This window comes from Protopterus annectens, chromosome 16.part0, assembly GCF_019279795.1.
Source record: "Protopterus annectens isolate FY-2018-M chromosome 16.part0, PAN1.0, whole genome shotgun sequence".
Lineage (NCBI taxonomy): Eukaryota > Metazoa > Chordata > Ceratodontiformes > Protopteridae > Protopterus > Protopterus annectens.
In genome coordinates, this window is record NC_056750.1 from 675,305,636 (window position 1) to 675,324,684 (window position 19,049).

A 19,049-nucleotide genomic window follows, 5' to 3' on the forward strand; every position below is an offset into this window, starting at 1 on the left:
ATCTTCACGGAAGTTTCGTGTAACAATGAATCTTAAAACAGTTGAATTTACCCACCTACTGTTTCACTAGGGCCTTGTGGCTATTTCAGTCTGCCTCTTTTTCAGTATGAATGCCAAAAAGTACCTGTGTAGCTGGCTTAAGGCTCACATATAAAGTCAGACTAGGAATATGCTTTACATTTGTTGCTATCTGATTATCAGTGGTCACTTGATGTCTAAATGAGAGTTCTTTCTGCACAGTAAGCTTATTGCATGCACTTTTTTTCGGGGGGCCGATGACTTGGAACTGTAGAAAAAATTGTCACCTTGACTTTCTCCACAGTAAACTGTTGAAGACGTTTGCTTTATAGACAAATTGCAACTAAAAATTACTCCACTCACATCATCTTGAATCTTGTGACATTTGTGGAAATGTAAATAGGGCAATTGGACTGAGATGTTCAAAGTCTTCTTGTTAAAACAAAAATAAATAAAAAATACTTGACATGTAAGAGATGCAGCCTAAAACAGGAGGAAAGGTCCAAACTTCAGACCGTGGAAGGAAGACTGATTGAGATGGGGCAGGAGAGGTGGAATACATCTGAGAAGGTGTAAAAAGACCAGCTGTAGAATCTTCTAAAAATGCACGTCTGTAGATAGCTTAAAAGAGAGGAGTACAACTACTTCTGTAGCTCCTATATTAGGTATATCAAAACTAGTCGTCATTAAGATACCAAGTAAGGTCTGATTCTTGGGCTTCAACATGTTAAAAAAAAAAATTAAACCAGCAACAATTTTGATTATTTTCATCTGAGCCAATAAGAATTACCCAAATTTAATGAATTTTACTGTGGAAAAATCTAAGCCTGCAACTCCTAAAGAGGTTGTGTGCTCCTCAGAGCCATCATTGAGCACTGTTATTACATCTTCACCAGTTACTGATTGTAAACTGTCTGAAAGGGAATATTTTCAAGTTGCTCAAGAAGTGTCATAACAGAAGCATCCATTGTTTGACTCTGAACCATTGAAAATCTGCTTTTTTCATATTAAAATGAGATTATCTTCACCATTTCTGGCGGAAGTTATAAGGGAAGGAGGGCACTAAGCAGCACTGTACCTTCACACAGGGTGATGCCACGATATAAACAAAAAAATGATTGCCTTCAACAATTGGCTTAGCTTCTACTGCCAGTCCTGGGGGATTCTGTATCTATCACCCTGGGAAAACATGACAGACCACATTGCTTTGCCAGAAATGGTCCCTTATCTGTCTCCTCTAGGCTTTTGAGTACTGGCAAAGATGCTTGTCTCCCCCATAGTGCCTTTTTTAGGCAATACCAAAACAACAAAACTTCCAACATAAAAATATCCACTACAGACAAACTCAAGGTTATGCTGCTTAATGCTAGGAGTCTAAACCCGAAACTACACTCCCTGGAAGATCTCCTCACCTTGGAAGATGCCAACGTTTGTGCAGTCCCCAAAACCTGGTTCAAGGCCGCTGAGAGTACCCCAGCTTTGCAAAACTACAATGCCTTCCACACGTTCAAACCTCAAAACGAGCGTGAAAGAACAAAAGGTGGAGGTGTATCCATCTTCATTAAATCCAAATAAACTTTGAGACTGGTTAAACATTATAACTCTGAGCTACTCCAGGTCCAAATAACTGTAGGCAAAACACTGTACCACATTTATTTATTTATTTCCAGTTTAATGACCAGGGAGGTCCACTGGGCTCAAAGACCCCGTTTTCAGTGGAGGCACGGGGAGAAAAGCTCCATAATGCAAAGTACAAGCTCCATAATACAAAGTACAGTACATAGTTGCAAAGGTACCAGTTAAACAACTTTTAACTATAAAATAGCAAAACTAAGCAAAGTTGAACTGCAACATGGAGAAAAATGTATAATACATATTTACGTGTGTACTGGTTGAGAACAGTAGTGCAGGGTTAAATTTGTACAGAGGTTTGAAACGTCTGAGAATGGTATAAAAGTAACATTAAAATAGGGTTAATCCCTAGTGTGTAAGGAAGAATGAATCTTGTGTCTAATGAATGTATTCATGTATTAAGCAGGTTAGGTAGGTAGAGTGCTATCTTGCTCTTAAGCCCTTAAACTGGTTAGAATTCTCTCATCATCTTCTGCTTTCACAACTTACCTTTATTCATTCCATCCTGCACAAACCCCTCTCTTGCCCTAACATTTCCTCTTTAGTCTCCCTGTACACCCCCCCCCCTCCATAGTCTTCGAAGCTCTGACCAGTATTACTTAGAAATCTACAAACCCAAGAACTCTCTTGGTCAAAAATTTTAGTTATTTCTCTGCTGTCTCCTGGAACAAACTTCCCGTCACTTCGAAAAGTAAACCAGACACACTTCTTAAAAGCTTTAAAAGATTACCATAATACTTCCTGGACATGTCATTGTAATTGTCCTACATGAACCCTCATACCTTTTTCTTACTACTTCCATCACTCTCTTCTTTACCTGTGTTAATTCTCTTTCATTTCTTTATATTTGCTTCTACTTAGCCTGTTTCTCCTACTACTTCAAAACCAATTATACCAAAAAAATTACTGTTTGACTGCTGTGTGCAATCCCTGTTTATTTCTGCAAGTCTACATATAGTTTTAGTTCCTGCAATTTTAGTATGCTACCAGCTAACATGAGCTGTTTGCTATTTTGTGTCTTGGATGTATTTTTTTTTAACTGTTTGTTGTTTTTGTCATATATTTTTGCTTGTATACTGTGCTTATTTCTTGTACCATATCTTACTGATGTAATTGTTTTTTCTTTGGAGCTCTTCTCCTCAGGCCTACTCTGAAAAAGGCCTGTGGCTCGGTTGGACTATCCTGGTTAACAAATGTCAAGTAAAAAATAATTTCAGCTGTAGCTCACCACCACAAACCATGAGGAGCACACCACCTGTCTGGACTTGCTTGAGTTGCTTGCTGTACAGCCAAATACCTTGGTCATGGAAGATTTAATATATGCTACTATCGAGTGGGAGACATACACGTGCCCAAGCTTGATCACCTTGAGGTTCCTGAACTTAAATACAAATGCTCTGGAACAGTCTGCACCCCACAAGAGACTCAAATGTTCTAGACTGGGTACTTAACAATATGGGGGTCACTTCTCTGCTACCTGTGCTCTGCCCTCCCTAGTAAAGTCAGACCATGAATCTGTTTTGTTCAAAGTAACAATTTGACCTGACACTTCCACAGGAGCAATAAAAAATGAGAAACGTCTCCAAAACAAACTATAGCCTGCTAAGCAATGGTGTGAAAAGATACAAACCCCTGCTAACACAGCCAACAAGGACTCCTATACAGAGGAGTACACAAATGCCATGTGTAACCATTTGAACAACTGTATTGACTCTGCTGTACCTGACAGGATCAAAACAAAGTCCTTCTTTAAAAACAAGCCACCCTGGTGGACCTAAAGTGTAAACTTCTTATATAACAAAAGGATGTAGCTCATATTTAAGAACAAGGGGAACTTAGTCAGCAGAGAAATAATTTGTTTGTTTGAAGAAGCAAATCAGGTATCTGGTAAAGTCCTCAAAACCTAGTTGAGACTAAACTAGCTTCCCTAGCTGAAGACATTCATAAGGTATTCTTTAACTATTTCCATAGTGTAAAAGGGAATACCCAGCTATGTGCCAAACACATAGTGGATGGTACCAATCACACTGACTAGGAGGAAATTGGCAACCTATTAACTGACGGATTTGGTGCAAACTTCACACACACACACCCCCGTCTGCACCAGCCCAGATACCCTAAAGCATACCTGACTCCCTTCCTTTCCCCAGTATCATCAATGAGCAGGTAATATCCGCACTCTTCAAGGCCAAAAACTTGGCCTCTGTGGGACCAGATAACAGCCAACCTAAAACATGACCTAGTGGATCCACTTGGCACTGTCTTTAACCATAGCCTGAGCACTGTCTTTAACTGTAGCCTGAGCACTGTCTTTAACCGTAGCCTGAGCACTGTCTTTAACCGTAGCCTGAGCACTGTCTTTAACCGTAGCCTGAGCACGGTCTTTAACCGTAGCCTGAGCACGGTCTTTAACCGTAGCCTGAGCACGGTCTTTAACCGTAGCCTGAGCACGGTCTTTAACCGTAGCCTGAGCACGGTCTTTAGCCGTAGCCTGAGCACGATGTCAGAAAAGTGAATAACTGTTTAACTTGTGGGAAACAAATACCTCATAAAGATTTCCACTCTTACTGCTTTGTTTAGGCCCAGACCACGGTAGCTTGTCTAGCCTGAGCTTCTTTAACCGACGGACGCTAGACGCTGGTCAATTGCAGAACAGTTTTTCGCCTGATTTTGCTTATATCAGTACATGCCTTCTAACCTGGTGGAATCGCTTGAAATCCAACCCTGCAGTTGGTTTTTCTTCAGGAATTATCAGACACTATTTCCTTGGATATTTCAACCCTGCCGCGAGCTGCTAGGCCTGAGCCATGTCTATTAAGGCCTGCTAAAGCACGCTCTTTAACAGTGCCTGAGCACGGTCTTTCACCGTAGGCTGAGCACCAGGTCTTTAACCGTTGCCTGAGCACGGTCTTTAACCGTGGATCCAGCCTGAGCCAGACAGGACCTCTTTAACCGTAGAGGCCTGAGCAGAGCCCCCGGCAGAGCCCCATCCACAGATGATATAGATGAGGCCCTTCTCAGATCCACCCTCCTGAGGCTCCCTTATTCCCCCATTTAGACTCTGATGTTGAAAGAGTCTGACCTTCAGCCTCTCCCTTAGACCTGAATTTTCTTGAAGGGGAAACCTTGCATGCTATGAGGGAACAATTTCAGTGGCAAAGAGGCTTCAGATTCAAAAAATAAAAAAACCTTTTAGAACCTTTCTACATTTAAGCACAGCATAGGCCTTTAGCTCTACCTCCAGTTCTTCTGTTGTAGATGATGCATAACCTGCTCAGCTCATAAGCTCCTGATCTCTACCCCCTCGCCCACTCATCACCATTTGCGCCCTGACCCACCTTTTCACATCACCATTTATTTTCCCAGGTTGGAAAGCTTCCCCATCATCCCAGACCCCTCCCCCCAAAGACTACCTAAAACTTAGACCTATGGGGTAAAAGTTCCCCTCTCTCCTAAGGGGTCAAAGTGGGCTTTGAACTGCCAATTCCCTTTGTCAATTGAAAACTTGTTATGCTAGATTTGAACACTAAAGTTTGTATGCTGAAGTTTCTTTAGATAAAAAAAAGTTCAGGAACTAAAGAATCTTTAGAAGCTTTAATATGTTCAGGAAATGGAAATGGTACAGTAACCATTCTTTAAATGTGGCTATGATGCACTGGAGGCTTCCTTTAGATCAGCCATGACTGACACAGGGAAGAGAAGCGAAATCTAGAGGCAGGAATAGACGCTCAAGAGGCAGAAACCAATCAGGGGGTGCACAGGGGGGCCCAGTGTGGCAAGTACAACCAGACAGTGACTTGGCTGTGGCACGCCAGCCAGGGAACAACTGGAAGCACCCTTAGCGGAAAGCTAAGCTGTGGAAAAGGTACCATCTATGGAAGATTTTACTCAGACTCTTCCTGGTACCAAGAAAAGAGAGCAAAATGAGGCTATTCTCGACCTGTCCGCTTTAAACACATTCCTCATTGTTCCAAAATTCAAATGCTGACCCTACAGCAGCTTTGGGCAAGGAGTCTTGGCTGGTAACCTAGATCTCAAAGGAGGCATACCTGCACCCCCCATACCCCAAATTGGATCAGAGCATTATCAATTCTCAGCATGCCCTTTGGCTTATCTCTACTCTTCAGAGGTGTTCTTTCAAAATGCCTGGCATCAGTAATTGCTCAAAAGCAAGCTAACAGAAGACTTACAAAGAGTCATTTACCTGCTGCAAGCCCTGGGATATACAGTCAATATAAAAGTCAAGGCTGATTCCATCTCAAAGAATAACCAAAGAATTTGTGGTCTCAACACAAGCACAGCCTAGAAACCAAAATTCCAATAATCCCATGCCTGAAGCAAGAGTTCCTATGGTGGGCTCAGGCCTGTCAATCAAACACAGGATTGCCCTTCTGCAACAGTGAACCAAGCCAAACCATCATAAATCTAAAGGAAATGCTGGCAGTAAAATTGGCAATCCAGTCATTCAGACCATTTCTCCAGAACAACTACAACATCCTGCATCCAAACCTGAAAACTCTGCAGCTAACTGCCTGGAACATTACATGCTTTCCTGCTGGCAATCACCTCAGCAAGAAGGGTCTCTGAACTACAGGCATTAATGGCAGTGCAACCCTTCCTGATCTTCCATCAAGGTAGAGTGTCCATGGAACAAAGTGGTATCCAGAATGTCTTTAAATCAGGCTATCCACCTACCTACATTCTTCCCCAACCCACAGAACAGGGGAGAAAGACTGTTAAACTGACCAGCTTCTGGTAGCATATGCAACAGGAAAGGAAGGAAAACCAATTTCAAAACAGACAATCTCCAAATGGATAGGAAATTGCATTAGATTTTGTTACTCCTACCATGGAAAGAAAACTCCAGAGAACATCAGGCCTCACTCCACAAGGGCTACAGCCACTACCACAGCTTTCTATAGAGGCTGCTACTTCATACATTTGCCAAGCATTACAATTTACCTTTATACTCTAGATCCCGAGCAGGTTTTGCCACTGCTGTTTTGGGATCCTAACTACACCATAATCTCTCCTTTTTTCCACCTCCCCTAGTTTAGCTATGGTATTGTACCCATTTGTAAGGACTGCAGATGCATCCTTGAAGGACATAGTACAGTTTTGTACCTACCATAAATCTAGATGTCCGATAGGAATGCATCTGCAGTCAGGATTACCCACCCACCTTGGTATTTGCCATCCTTCAGCTAGCTTGGGGATCTATTATGGTGTATTTGTTTGTATATATGTACATACATGCTTATTTTATGTGTTTGTTCTCTATTTGGAAACATTGGCATTTATCCAAATTTAGCCATCCAAGAGGGCACCTGGCATCTGGGGCAAGAAACACTGAGATGCCTTTATACCGAAGAACTGCAGCTATGACGCCGGGTGAGCTTTAACCGAAGCCAGACCCAGACTTTGGAATCCAGAAGGGCTGCCTGACGACAGGACTACCCATTTGTAAGGACTGCAGATGCATTCCTATCGGACATCTACATTTATGGTAGGTACAAAACTGTACTTTCCAGCAGAGTGGAGAACAGCAGCTGTAATCCCCTTGCACAAAAGGGATCCAGTAACAGCCCCTGGGAATTATAGACCCATAAGCTTAACCAGCCTTATCTGCAAGGCCATGGGAAAAACATCATGGACCTTAACAAGGATATTAGCAACCTTCAAACTCTCCACCTGACCCAGTTTGGCTTTAAGGGGTAGATCATGCTTACTAAACCTGGTGGACTTAGAGAATGTCACCAAAACCCTGGGCAACTGCATATCTTGATTTAGCCAAGGCTTTTGACACAGTCCCCTACTCAGTTATCATCCAGAAACTCTCCCAGCTGGGGATTAACAGATATGTCACTAGATGGGTAGCAAAGGCTCACCGACAGAACCCATACTGTCAAAATTGGGGATTCCACTTCCACCAATAGAACAGTTACCAGTGGGTACCACAGGGTTTGGTGCTAGGCCCTCTACTGTTTGGAATCTATTTCTTGGAAGTCCAGGAGAAAGTGTACAGCCTGTGTCTTAATAGGTTCACAGATGACTGCAAACTGCGAGTAGTCATTGTGTCTCCTAAACATATTAGTGTATTACAGGAGGGGTTAACACAGGCAAATGATTGGTGCCAAAGCCACAGTCTAAAACTAAATGCAAAAAAGTGTATCATTGTCTCCTTTGGCAAAGAGGTAGCCCCAACAAATTACAGTATAGGCAGCACCCCCCCTAAGTTCAAACTCAGTGGTATGTGACTTGGGAGCACAAGTTGATCACAGCCTAAACTACGATCACCATGTGTCCACAGTGGTAAGGAAAGCCTTTTACATTGCATGCATCATAAGTAAGGGCATTGCATCCAAGACCAAGGATCCAAGTATTCTTCTGTACTCCACCCTCATCAGACCACAGAGTGCAATGCTCCCTTGCACGTGTACCGTACCAGACACCTGCAGCAGCTGGTGAGACCACAAAGGTTCCTGACCAAGAGAATTCAAGAACTCCAGAACATGACCTATGGAAAGGATTGAATGCCCTGTCATTATACTATGTCCTACAGGCTGCTGAAAGGAGACCTGTGCCTTACCTATGGAGCAGTCTTTGACCCCACCCTAATGGAAATGCTGCACGTCCGCAAATCAAATTGGACAAGAATCAACTCACTCCAGAGATCTCAACCTAGCCTGTGACTTACACAAAACATGCTGGAGAGAGATACACATCTCCCAGAGACTGCCACTACTCTGGAATAAACTCCCAATTCACGTTAAGCAGAGCTCCTCAATGACCCTTTTTAAATGCAACTTGGGCATCTGGATGGGAGACCATAAATTCACCCCTAGGATGGCACCTGCATCCCTCATGGACAGGAGCAGCTAGTGCAGATCATAGATTCACTCTACAAACAAACCATGTAGCAATGATCAATTAGGGAACCATCTAGCAATGGTCAATTAAGGAACACTAGGCCCTAGGGCCATTAACCTAGTAACCTCCTATGAATCTATAAAAAGAAAAGAAGCCCATCACTGGTATTCTCTATAAATTAAGACTTCTGCATGGTATGGATTTAATCCCATCCTTTATATCATCTATAAAAGAAAAGAAGCCCATCACTGGTATTAACTATAAATGAAGTCTTCTGCATGGTACGGATTTAATCCCATCCTTTTCCTGCCTTCAGGTCGTATTATGTAAGATTTGCCTAAACTGTCAGCAACAAATGTGAAATCTTTGGATGGCCGCCTCAGAGACCCCTCCACTACAAAGAAGAGGTATGTAAAGTTAATGTACTTGGCAGAATTGATGTAGAATATCCCCTCTGTTTACAGTCAAGAAGTAGAGCCCACTTTAGGAACACTACATTTAGCTACAGTAGCACTTCATTTTTGATAGAGATTCAAAGTTGCTAGACAAGTGTGATTAAAAAAGAAATGTCTGGGCATCCAGTAAGTGGGCTGTAAATATACTGTGTTCCATATGATCACTTATCAGAGTTCTTTAAAGGGGTATGTGTGAGGGGACCTTTAAGAACTGCGGTGTCTGACATTAAATTGAACATGTTAACCAGCAGCAGTGATAAAGGCAATTGTTCAGTGGATGTGATATCTGCCAGACAATCTTAGGGGTCTGGGGTTCAGTCGGTCAGAAATTTTCAGTCACTTTCCGTATATAATTTTTGTGTCTCTTGTCGTAGCATGGGTTTACTACATATAATCTGGTTTCTTCCACTCACCTTAAAACTTGCAGGTTAATAAGCTGCAATAAACTAGCAAATTGTACTGCTTTTAGTATTGTAGTATGTGTTGAAAAGGGTCTGAGGACCAGTTTTCTTTACCTGTGTAATGGGTGTCCATATATTGAAATGTGGTTGCAGTGCAGTGGATGCATCCTCTAGTTCCTCTTTGTCTGATGTAGCCTTGAGAGGGCAAGCTTGGTTCAGGACAAGCTACATTAATGTTGTCACCTTACAGTAATTGTTGATTAATCTTGATCAGGGTTACACTCATAACCTAAGGTCTGAGCTTACGAACAGACTTTCAGAGCAGGGCAACCCCCCTACTCCCTGACTCTAAGAAGTGTTCACATGTCTGGTATAAAGGTGATGTATGCTTGGCAAGGTTTGTTTTTGCCCTATTTCTAGTCAGGGTTGATGTGCATTGTATATGCTTTAGTTAAACATTAATTTATTCGAAAAGCTTGACTTTAGTTGATCTCAGTTGCATTATTCATAAATGTAATATTGATCTGTTGTCTGTGTTTGGTTTAGTAAGTTGCCACAACGTGACTGAAAAGGGTCAGTTTACAAATGAAAAATAAATAAAATAAATGTATGCACAAGGTACAGTGTGCTATTGCAAATGGGTCACCTGAAGAAAGAGCTTAGGAATAAGAGAAGGTATGGACAGAGGTTTGGATAAAAGGAAAGAGAATGTAAATCCATCCCTGCTCCAGTGGTTGTCAGGTTTAGAGGGGGAGATGGGTGGTGGAACTCTAGTTGCAGTGACCACACTGTAACATCTGTAGTTATGGAAGTTGACATTATGTCTACACTTTGTTCATGCTGGAGTCATAACCTTAGGGAAGACTGTTAGACCAGTCACTGCAGACAGTAGGGCTGATAAACCACTAGATGATGAGGATAAAAATGCCTTTCAGGAAGGCAGAGGCAGTCTGTGCCCATGCCTTAACTTTAATGGAAGGTAAATGTGTGGAGAGAGATTGAGATGGCTACCTTTAAAGACTCCTTTGTACTCCTTTCACAAAGGGACTAGTAGGGGCTGCGGCCCTTGTAATGTGTGATCTAGCTTTGCCTAGTAGGAGTTTCACATGAGTCTTGTGTGCAGTAATGAATAATATGTGCGATTCTTTTTGAGACTGTCTGGATGTAAGCAAACCTTTTTGTCATAAAGAATTACGAGCTTATTTTTTTAGGTCTGTTGTGTTGGAAGTGTAGAATATTTGCTTTCTTGGCTTTGGGATGCGTAAAATCGCTGGTAGCTGGATAGCTTAGCTTAGTGCCCCTTCCTTGATCATCTTGGACATGAAAGGCGGTGCTAGCTGTTCTTCGTGTTTCACTGTTGCAGTCATTACATTTGGGTAGTCTGCTTGCAGGTTGCCCTCAGTTGGCCTGATTAACAAAGTCTTGGGTCCTGCTTCAGTTGCTGTCCCTTCTTCCATGATGTCAGGTCATCAGGGGTACAAAACATGCAGCCGACGCCATTACATCCGTCTTTCTTGCCATGCGGTGCCCGAAGCAGAAGCAGTTCAAGTGCCGGTTGGCCAACTCCTGAAATTTTTGTTTGAGTTTCAGAACTGAAGTCTTCAACTTAAAGCTAACTACCCCATTGGGGAAACTTTTTCTTGCTCCTTACCAATGTCAGTAAAAGTTAATAATTGCATTACTTGTGGAAAGCAAATACCTCAAAGATTTTCATTCGTACTGTATCCCTTGCCTAGGCCCTGACCACGGCGTACTTTGCTGTTGGTTTTGTGCTTTATTTAATCAGCGCTGTATCCGTCGTCTGTATATTTTTACTGTAAATATTTCGGTTCTCGGTTTAATTATCCAGAAATGTCATTGGTTAGCCATCCGACTACCGGGATTCTGAAAAAATGCAAAGATAGAGACAGGCCGCCGAGGTCCAAAACTGCCGACACCACTTCTAAGCCAGTCGCCAGTTTGCCGATACTCAGTGAGGTGCTTTAGCAGCCCTGATACCTGCTACTTCTGATTTGCAGGCCTCTACTGAGACCCATTCGGAGTCCGGTATGCAGCGAGATACTTCAACTATGGAACCTGTGGATGTCTCTACCTTGGATGGGTCCGGAGCCGCTGTGCAGGCACCGGCTTCTGAGGGTGTATTCAGGTCTACAGACTTGCATATTAAATCGACAACCTCCTTCAATACTAAGGCCTAAATCTCTATCCATGTCTTAAAAACCGATGCCAAGGCCACGTGCTCAGGTCCCTATGCCTAAAAAACAAATGATAAAAATGGCTGAAGATCTAATAACTCTAATCAGGGGTAGTCAACCCCCCCCCCCAAGAGGCCTAGGAGCTTATGAATCTTCTGATCAGGATTCTGTTTCTTCTGGCTCTTCTGATGACTTGGATTTGTCCTTACCTACTTATGAGGATTCTGATGCAGAGGATTCTATTCCCCCTGCTTCCCATCCTGAGGATTTTTCTTTTGGGGAAACTTTACATACTTTAAGGGAGCATTTTCACTGGGAAAGCCAGGAATTTTCTGATTCAAAAAAGAGGCTTAGGGATTTCCTTCTACCTCAGCATAGGCCTTTGGCTATACCTCCTGTACTAGGCATTGTTGATGATGTTTTCTCGGAATCCAGTTTGGCCCCTGATTCCCTGCCTCCTGCTCCTAGTAAACCTGACAGATACTACAGGGTTCCTGAGTCCCACAAGTTCCTTTTCAAAAATTCTGTTGCAGATCCAGAGACTATTTCTCAGTGGCCCAAGGGCATTAAGGCTTCTACTGCTAAAAATCCTACTCCTCCTGATAGAGACTCCAGGGCGCTGGATAGATGGTGTAAAAAGGTTTATACTTCAGCAACCTTGGCAATCAGAGCTTTAAACTGCCAGTTTCATATGTTAAAATATCAGCAACATGTCATTGGACTGCTTAAACAAAAAACGATGTTGATTCCTGACTGTGTGGAAAATAAAGATTTACAGGACTTAATTCATTCTGCTGAACAGGTTGGAAAACATACTTTGCAATGCGGTTTTGATTCTTTAGAGGCCTCTTACTGGGTCTGTGCTTAGAAGGCATGCTTGGCTTAAGGAGCAATCTTTGCCTGATCATGTTAAAGCTAAATTGTTAGATGCTCCTTTAAATCAGGACCGCCTGTTTGGCAACAAGGCTGAAGAAGTTCTTAAAAGGATGGAAGATTAAGCTAAATCTATGCAAACTGTTAAGATTTTTTTACAAGTGCAACCTCCTAGATTTAGTAGGCACTGGCCTACTAATAATTGGTCCTTTCCAGTCCCTTCCAGGTCTTCTCAAGCCAAACCCAGACACAGCAAAAACCCCAGGTTTCAGTCCCACGGGACTCTCAGAACCAGTGGAGGGCCTCCACTTCCAAATCTGGGAATAACAAGATACCCTCGTGTGGTAAACAGTCTCAATGACTTCCTTTTAAAATTCCCAAGCACTTATCTTTTGACTGCCCCTTTGGGGGGGAAAGATTGCACTTCATGCAAAGAACTGGGAACTCATAACCCAGGACAAATTGCTTTTAAATAGTGTCCCAGGGATACAGATTTCATTTCCACACATTGCTAACACCAGACCTGCTCCCAAATCAGTGGGCAGAGGCTCAAAAACAAGTATTTTCCCTCTTAAGTATGGGGGCTATTCAGCTGGTACCAGAAGAGGAAAAGGGACAAGGTTTCTACTCCAGACTTTTTCTGGTACCCAGAAAAGACAAATCATGGCGTCCAATCCTGGTCCTGTCTGCTCTAAACACCTTTCTGGAGATTCCAAAATTCAAGATGCTGACTCTTCCCCAATTACTTTCTATGCTAGGCAAAGACACTTGGTTGGCAACACTAGATTTAAAAGAAGCATACCTGCAAATCCCAATCAGGGAATCTTGCAGAAGATACCTACGCTTCAAATCGGTTATCTGCACTGCCCTTTGGCTTGTCTACTGCGCACAGGGTATTCACAAAGTGCCTGGCTCCAGTCATTGCATTTTGCAGGCAAAGAAGTATTCAAATATACCCATACCTGGACGATTGTCAAATTCAGGCAGAAAGCCAGGGCATACTTTTGAATCATCTGGCATTTGTAAAAAGGGTTCTAACTTGTCTGGGCTACACCATAAATGAAAAGAAATCACAATTGATACCCTGTCAACAAATTACATTCCTGGGAGCAAGCTTGAATACAACTTCCCAGATGGCTTACCTCACGCCAGAAAAGCATATTCATTTGGTAACCTATTTCAAACAAGTGGCCACAGAAACCCTGCTATCTGCAAGATAAATACTGCAAGCCTTGGGATTCATGACCTCCTGCATTCTTCTAATTCCATATGCAAGACTGCATATGAGAAAACTACAGTGGTATCTAAAAAGCCTATTGAGTCAACATTCTCACAGCCTAGAAACAATGATTCCTATCATATCTTGCCTACGCCTAGAGTTCCTCTGGTGGGCAGAGGCCTGTCAGCAAAACAAGGGACTACCATTCACACTACCCCCTGCCGCCCAAACCCTAACAACAGATGCATCAGACTATGCATGGGGGGCTCACCTGGCAGGGAAGTGCATTCAGGGCAAATGGAACCCAAGTCAAATGCACCTACATATCAATCAAAAAGAAATGTTAGCTGTACAGAATGGTCTGACAGCCTTCAAGGACTACATTCTTCCAGGACAACTAATGGTAAAGACGGACAACACCATGGTTATGTGGTACATAAACAAGCAGGGGGGTACACATTCCTACCCCCTCTGCAGACTAGCCATGGCATTGTGGGACACAGCCTTGAGCTACCAAGTGCACCTACAAGCTTAATTCCTGCCAGGAAAATTAAATACACTGGCAGACGGACTAAGCAGAAACCGCATGGACCCACACGAGTGGAAACTGGAACCAAGGATATTCAACATGTTGACAAGCGAATGGGGGAGCCCAGGCATAGATCTATTCGCCTCCCCCCAGAACTACAAGTTGGACAAGTTTTGCACAAGGACTCTCCACAAACAAGCCTGGAAAGTGGATGCTGTGTTCTTCGGCTGGAAAAACCTATCAGTCTACGCCTTTCCCCCCGCTGCCTCTGCTCTCCAAAGTTCTACTCAAAGTCAAACAGGACAAACCAAGGATGATCTTGATTGCTCCAGACTGGCCGTGCCGACACTGGTACCCCCTCCTGTGCAGTGTGTCGCAGTTATCCCCATGGCACGTACATCAGACCCTTTCCCTGCTGTCTCAGCAGGAGAACCAAATTCTGCCCTCAGCTTCCAAAATTGAACCTAGCAGCCTGTCTAATCACTTAAATTCACCCTTATCATCCCTCAACAAACCTGTGATGGATGTCATCTTAGAGGCAAGGAGGCCTAGTACTAGAAAATCTTATGCTGAAAAATGGAAAAGAATCTGTGCCTGGAACCAATCTCAAGGGATGAGCACAGCAGCACCCAATTTACCTCAGATTTTGCAATACTTAACTGAGATGCTTCACAAGGGCCTGTCTTTTTCCTCCATTAAAATCCATGCCTCAGCCATTTCAGCTCATAACACAGAACCTCCCCTCTTCTCTCATCCTCTGCTCAAGCAGTACCTCAGAGGGGCCAAAAACTTGAGACCACCCAGGAGAGCTCCAACCCCTGTCTGGGACCTTAACTTTGTACTGGAGAAACTCACTCTACCGCCTTTCGAGCCAGCTGCTACTGCAGACATAAAATTTATTTATTGGAAAACAGCTTTCCTTTTGGCAATCACTTCAGCTAGAAGGATATCTGAATTACAGGCCCTTATGGCAGTGGAGCCTTTCATCATCTTTCATGCGGACAGGGTGTCACTCAGGACCAATCCATCCTTCTTGCCCATGGTGGTATCCAGTGTGGCTCTTAATCAGTCCATTCATTTGCCAGCCTTCTTTCCCAATCCACAGAACAAAGGGGAATGGATTCTGGATTCCTTGTATGTGCACAGACAACTTAGATTCTACTTGGACAGGACTAAACCTCAAAGAAATTCTGAACACCTGCTGGTAGCATTTGCTGCAGGGGCAGAGGGGAAGGTTATTTCAAAACAAACAATTTCTAAATGGATAAGCCATTGCATTCATTTCTGCTATAAGCACCATGGAAAACCTATCCCCCAGGGGATCAGATCTCACTCCACCAGGGCTGCATCTACTTCTACAGCCTTTCTCCAAGGTGTTCCTACCAGGGACATCCTAGAAGCTGCTACCTGGAGTTCTGTACATACCTTCACCAAGCATTATCATTTGCCAATTTTCTCTAAATCCAGAGCTGGCTTTGCCATTGCTGTCTTGCAGGACCTAGTAGCTGGCCCTAATGCTATATAAATTCCTCCTCCCAACCATAGCTTTGAGAATCTACCCAAATATAATGACTGCAACAGTGAAACACTAAGAACATAGTACAGTTGTGTACACTTACCATAAATGTAGATGTTCGAGTGTATTCACTGTTGCAGTCCTGGCTACTCTCTGTCCAGCCCCCTAACTTCTGGCTATACCTCTACTATGCTTAAAAGCCTTTTTGGTGTATTTGCTTTTTGTTGGAGGTATACCTTTGTGCTTTTATGTTTATTTGCTTCCCATTAGGGGGGCACCTGACATCTGGGCCAAGAAAAACTGATGTAATAGCGTTGGCTGCATGTTTTATACCTCTGATGTCATGGAAGAAGGGACAGCAACTGATGCAGGACCCAAGACTTTGTTAATCAGACCAACTGAGGGCAACTTGCAAGTAGATTACCCAGATGTAATGACTACAACAGTGAATACACTCTAACATCTACATTTATGTTAAGTGTACACAACTGTACTTTTTCAGGGTAAACCCTACCCTTATGAAACAAGAGGGAAGATTTTACCCATCAAGGCCTGGAGTTCATAAACCCTCATGAACAAGGTCACTGTAGTCAGAAAGATTCTTCTCGGGGACTGTTATTTCAGATCAACAGAGGCAGATGGTTTGAAGAGGTATAAAATTTTCCCCATCAAGGAACTTGGGTCCAAGGCTCGAGCCAAGTCTGCATGGGTGGTTCAGAAATGAAAAATGTCTTTCAGTAATTGCTTGACTGATGGTCTGGCTGCTGTACAAGTCTGAACCGAATGAGATGGCTGAATGGTGAATTTCTACCAAATGCAATAAACCAGAGGGAAAAAAACTGCTCAAATGCTGGAAGGCTTTTAGGTACATCCGCCTGTTTGGAGTTGGGTCTTGCATTTGACATCAGAGAAGAACATTAATTCCATTTGTAGAAATATTTTTTGATACCTTTTCTATCATCCCTTCTAATGTTAAACACTTTTGGAATACAGGTGCTCTAAGGGTGGTGTGCTAACACGTCCTTCAGGCTTTGAGTCAGGATTGACATGGGGTGAATGAGGGACTCCCCTGCACTGGGTCAGAAGGTTCACATGTAACAGCAGAAGAGGTCTTTCCATTGCCATTTAGATGAGGTGGTGAGACCACCAGTGCTGTCTTGGCCAGAAAGGTTCTATCAGAATAATAATTTGCATTTCCCCCATGTCTTCTAAATTACTTTAATGGGAAGTGAGAAAGTGCATAAAGAAAAATAGAGAGAGAGATCCAGTTTAGGGAGAAGGGTATTTACTGTTCAGGCTTTCTTTTGATCTGCTCTAGAGCAAACTGGTATTTTTCTGGAGTATTTCACCTAAAAAACAGGTCCATCAAGGTTTCCCTAGATAATAGCACACATTTGTCTAGGTCTGCAAGGGCCCTGCTTTGTTGTTCTGCAATGCAATGGATGTAATTTGCTGTGTGGAGTAGGCTGACTTTCAGATCCTGCACCCAGGTCTTGGTGGCTAGCCGGCACAGGTGGTAGGAGTGTATCCCTCACCTTGCTTTTGTTGATGAACCAGATCACTGTGGTGATGTCTGTCACTGTTATCAGACTCATTGGACCCCAGAGTATGGAGAAGGCTTGTAATGCAGTATGAAATAGTAGCATTTCATTTTGATTTATGCACACACACTTTTTTTTTCTTGAATTCTCTGGGCTGTGTACTATGTGACCCAGAGTATAAGATCTGTAGGCCTGATCTAAGGCATCTGTGATGAGTCTGGTTCACAGTAGTTTGTTTGAAAGGCATACCTGTGTTCTTGGAAATTTGGTTGAATTACCAGTCCAGTTCATTCCTAGCACATGGTAGCAGTGATATCACTGTCTGTCTCTAGTGGCTGGGATTGCTGGTCTTGGATGTTTCTGAAGAACCACTCTAACTTTTTTCTTCTGATGTTTTGACTATGTGGGATCATGAGGATGGATAATGTGTCCCAGATGCTGAGGATTTTGCCTGGCAGTCCATTGATCTTTGTCCATGAAGCCAAAAGAACATAGTCCAGGATTTCACATGCACTCCAATTGGTAGAAAGGCCTTGCAGTTTTGTCTAGAAGAGCCCCTGTGAATACTGTCTTTTTGCTGTGGCACATATTTGACTTCTGCAGATAGATTGTGAATTCCAGACTGCATAGACACTAAGGTACAGTTTGTTACCATCTGCATTTCCGGTAAGGTTTGGGGCTCTGTAAGACAGTCACACAGGTAATGGTAAATGTATATGCCTGTGGATTTGGTAAATGCCCTGGCTGCTGTAGTTTAACCAAAGAGCAAGGATATAAACTGAAAGTGCAGCCCCCCCCCTTTGCCATAAATCTAAAGTGCTGCCTGTGCCCTTTGTATACTGGGAAATGAAAGTAGGTGTACTTTAAAAGTTTGGAGTTACCAGGAAAGCAGTTTGGTATTGAATGGGAAGCAGTGCCTGTAAAGTTAATGTTTTGAATTTTGGTGCTTTCAAAAATCTCTAGTTTGAGCAAGACCAACTAGGTTTTCCAGGGGCCATCCTTCTTTGGCACTATAAAGATTAGAATAAAATCCCTTGGTTTCCCATCCTTGAAGTACCCTTCTATTATCCCACGGGCTAACATTTCCTCCAGAAGAGGCATTACCATTGATCTGATGGTTTTTTCCATCTGACTCAGTGGATGTTGGTTATCTTATCTGACAAGATCTGACTTTGGCACCTTTTTTCTGGCTGTCAGATCCAGTGCTCAGGCACCTCCCTAACTACAGTTGCCTCCTTTCCATGCAATACTTCAGATTTCATTTGACGCCTGTTCATTTCACACGTCATCTGTGGGCTCACTGCTCAACTTGGCAGGGAAGTGCTTTCTATATAGCATTTTAACTTGTAACTTTAGGAAATACCTTTCAGATAATATTAGATGTATTCATAGTCCTATTGTTAGCTGCCTAGTTTTCATTTAGTTTAGTGTTTGCAGGCATTTCTTTCTTGGACTTTTTAATCTCTACCTTTAAAAATATATATTTTGTTGACATCTTGTGAGTGGTGAATTTTGGGCTTTGTAGTTATTGGTGTGTGCGCACATATGTGCATTTCGTGATGAAGTGACAAGGTTTCTGGTTTTAAAAAGGGCACCACATGCAGGCACAAGGTACCTCCCTAGGACCCCCATGTCATGTGTGTTTACTGTTATGGGGTAGATCACGTGAATACTGAATGCAAGTCCTGTGCCTCTTTTTGGCCAGAACACTTGTTGACTGCGGGAACATGTTCATTCTCAAGGATCTTCTCCCTGCTGCTAAGGGAGTATCAACCCATTCTGGATCTGTAGCTGCTTCCC